The sequence below is a fragment of the Euprymna scolopes genome, chromosome 21, assembly GCF_053919585.1.
Source record: "Euprymna scolopes isolate OS-2025 chromosome 21, ASM5391958v1, whole genome shotgun sequence".
In the NCBI taxonomy this organism is placed as follows: domain Eukaryota; kingdom Metazoa; phylum Mollusca; class Cephalopoda; order Sepiida; family Sepiolidae; genus Euprymna; species Euprymna scolopes.
In genome coordinates, this window is record NC_136502.1 from 26,334,009 (window position 1) to 26,338,507 (window position 4,499).

Sequence of the window (4,499 nt, forward strand, 5' to 3'; positions counted from 1 at the left end):
TTTGGGAGATCATTGATGAAGATCAGGAAGAGAGTTAGGCCCATGACGGAATCTTGAAGGACGTCAGTGTTAATAGAATGATTTCTGTCCATCAATGACTACTCTTATAAGCCTATCAGAGAGAAAAGATTTAATAATTGAAGGTAGTAGTATTAACAAGGCCAAAACATTGTTAAGGATATATTCAGTTAGAAAGTTAGATGCATTCTTGATCCTGTGCAACATCAAGCTTTTTACAGGTATTTTTTTTTCTATAAAGATGGTGATGATTAGTAATTAATGATTTTACATATATCTAAATGTTTTCCCACAGTAACCCACTTAACATTCAAAATTTATGACAAATATTCTGTTGGTTCGATTTTAAGTTTTGTAATTGTGCCAAAATGCTTTGGCATATGAAATGCACTAATGGCTTTAGCAGAGGAGACATTTGGTCTCACGTCCATGCTATCTCAATAGTACACTATAAGCATTAATGCTTCTAATGAAAGACCTAATGAACTTCGTGTGCTGTGTAACATTTCTTGGCAACTTCTTTTCTGTCACAATAACGTTTATATGTCTAAATGGTTTTGATATGTTTATGAGTGTATATATACATGCATAAAGACATATCCACACACACACACACACACACACACACACACACACACACACACACACACACACACACACACACACACTGGTTAGGTGCATTCTCTTGCCAAAGGAAAAAAACAATATTTTTGTTATTAGCTGTACAACGTACATAAGGTGAAAAAGGATGAAAATGTGGGTACTTGCAAAAACAAAACATAAAATAATAAATAAAATAAGTATCAACTAATTTTTTCCTTTGGGCAATAAAATGCATCTAACCAGTGTATATGCTCTAAAGCTGTAACTATATTTTCATCGAGCTTGTTATTTGATAGTACTGGAGAGAAATTGAATACCTACTGGAGAGAACTTGAATGACTACTAGACACTGTCCTCACGTATCTAAGGTCTCTCCGTACAAGAGTTTGTCAGAGGATACTTCTCCCTACAAGTAAACCCTGACTAAATATTCAAAGTCGCATAATATTTGCAGCCCAAATAAGATCTCCTCGTTATGGGTAACACACACTGACTTATACGATGAATGTTATAAGTGATGTTGCCTATAGTAACAGAACTAAGCTGGATACTCCACCAGATATGATGTAGAATCCTGTAAGACGAAGAAACCACGATAAAGATATACTATAACATATTTAAATGGTCAATTGAGGAGAGGAAAGGTAATGTTCTTAACTTCTTTACAAACTCAACATTTGAGACATAAAGGAGATTAAATGGAATATTCGAGTATCTATGTATCTCATATAAAGATCAAGTGTTAGCCCCTAGGAAGGGGCTTCTTGACTTACATTGAAGTAAAATGAAACAAAATATATACACATATATATACATATACATTCATATACATATATATGCGTATGTCTTCCTAGAGTTTGACAGACTATGGATACCCACTGTAAGTATGCCTGCGCTAGAAATTTTTGTGGCAAGAGTTTCGCAATCTCCAACCACACCTCTCCTTAGTCAACATTGTTGAATACCAGTGGTAAGTGGGGGTTCAGGACGATTGAAAACAAGTGGAAAGCACATACAGCACCTAAAATTCCAAAATAGTCACCCATCTGGTACTAGCCAGGCTCAATGTTGCTTAACTTCGGTGATCTGCTGAGAACCGGTGTGTCAACGTGATTATGCTGTATATTATGTTATGAGAACCGGTCTGTTAACGTATGATTATGCCATATATATATATATATATATATATATATATATATATATATATATATATATATATATATATATATATATATATATACACATATAATCTGAGGTTATTGTTTTCCAGACATTAAGTAACCAATGAAGTTTAACGAGGTTAATACAAGAGTGCTCAACACTAAAGCAGAGCAAGGTATACTCTTTATTTGTTTTTACATAAGCAGTAATATGTTGTTACACATTCATGGGCATGTTTCGGTCAACTAGTTACCAGTAACTAGAAACCTCTTCAGGTGATACAGCTTATACGAAAGCATAGTTTGCACACATATTACTGCTTATGTAAAAAGAAATAAAGAGTACACGTGATGCACGATTTGTCTTACGATGGTCGTTACAAAATTAAACTCTCTTATTTTTAACTAAAAAAAAATTGAAGAGTTATCAAGACAAGAGTGGTAATATTAAAACGAGCGACCTTTTGTGTTCCAGAATTTAGTTTTCTACATAGTTACCACCATTCTCATTGCACTTTTGTCAGAAATTGAATGATGCATCTCTGCTTCTGACGCACGCCCATGACAGGGGTTGCTTTCTTAGAGTCTCATATCGTCAATATCTGCAACAGAAAGATGAAACTTTCAGGTCATGAATGCATAAGTTCAGACATCATAACAATGCAATTTACAGTCCCTCTGATCCATTGAAAAGGAATAAAAAGCCGATGGTATATGTACATATATATACGCATATATGTGTGTGTAGAATTCATGTATATGAAATGTATAAATAGGTATAAAATACATATAAATATTTTTGTGTATGCATTTATGTATGTTTATACGACTGAGAATAATTAAACAGAGCCAGATGAATTATAAGGTAATATATTAAATAATCTGCCATTGCATGTGCTAAAATATGTGTTTTATTACACACTCTAACAGAAAACACAAATACACTGCAACTATACATACACAGATATGCACACGGCGTTCATATATTAACACAATAAATGCGATGTATAGTCATATTGTAAATGAACATATACAGAATATGAATATATTGATAACTTTTCTGTGTTTCTCAGCTGCATTGATCTTTATACTGATTTTATGAAAATAACCTCAGTTGCTCAAGTAAATTTCTTTAAGATCAAAAATGCAGACTTTCAGTGTAATCTTGTGTGAATAAATATCCCTACAAGCATTTATTTGCAAAGATAAAATTTTATAGTTATGTTAGAAAGTGAATAGCTCTGAGTGACCAAGCAGAATCGCATGTTAGCAGAGAGTATCATTTTGAAGTAGTTCTGTATTACATGTCTTTTTTTAGTTGTTGCTGTTTATTACTGTGTGAAATATGCGCCTGCTATCTTTAAATATTGTACTGTTTGTTCATAAACCAGCATGACTATAAATATATATAGATTATAGTATATAACTATAGTTCATAGTTCAGTTCTTTTATTTATCCCTGGCTAGTGAAAATATTTTGTGAATCATGTCCTCAGTTGCCATTAAGATGCTCCCTTCTACTTCATCCACAAACCGGGATGAGTGTACTGTGCCTTAGCACTTGAGATGTCCACTCATTCTCAAGCCTAGGCCAGGCAAGAAACCATTCAAGCCTCCTTCTTCTTGCCTTATGACACCAATATAACACGGGACCCCCCCCCCACACACACACACCATACCTAAATATACAGCAGTAGTCATCAGTCAATTAATAGCTGATGAGAATCAGTTTAAGAATCAGATTTTCTTCTCTTGGACAACTTGGTAAGAGAAATGGTAATTAAAAATTCTTAGAAATCTATGCCACAACTCTGTAAACCCGAACAGAGATGATACTTTACAGAATTAAATGAATTAATATCAAGAATATTCAACGTTGTGTTTAGTCATTCGTCCCAATCCAGCTTTCAGCTATGAAGGTGATGTTGTGACTTGCTCTACATGTCACACACCCTTTTTAATTATTAAACCAGGTATTCTTGAACAGACAGATGACTTTCACTTTGACTTTCAATCTTTTATTTCAACACGTCATTTTGAAATCAAATCCACATATAGTGAAGAACGAGATTTACCCTTTTTCTTCCTCTGATTGGTTGGAATTTGCTTTCCTCGTCACTCCCCAAATCAAGGAAGTTTTCACAGGAATGTGTGAACTAAAGGTATTTTCAACTAATAAAAAACGTTTCAAACTCTAAAAAAATAACACATTAATGTGAAAATAATAAGCCAGAGTAAACTTAATAGTTCTAATATGGCATGGTCAACAAAATCAGTTTCTCCAGAATTCTCAAACCAGTGGCACCGCGAACAGAATTCCAGAACGTCTACTCAATACTCCCTCTGTGCCTCAATAATTTATATACTAGTTTTCTTTATCTCACTCACACACACATTGTTACACACTAGCAAGAGTCAAGAGGGCAAAAACAAATTGCCAGTCACATCTACACACTCACTCACAAAAACAAGGTAAACCATATACACATGCCACACTGCCAAATACTCACATACACATATTATTCATGTTATGAATATTTTAACTTGTGACTACGAACCCAATTTTCTTCACTAAACACAAGTTTGCATAAATTAACATTTTCATTATCTCTATCTTTTTTCTTCTATATAAATAAAATGAACTCATTTTTCCCGTCGGATTTTGATCTTAATAGGATTAAAAATCAAGATATTTCATGCAAATATAATATGCACAAA

General features: G+C 33.5%; 1 pseudogene; it reads right to left on the reverse strand.

The window, feature by feature from the left end:
• Window positions 1–1,630: 1,630 nt before the first annotated feature.
• On the reverse strand, window positions 1,631–1,747 carry LOC145243152 (5S ribosomal RNA; annotated as a pseudogene).
• Window positions 1,748–4,499: the final 2,752 nt, after the last annotated feature.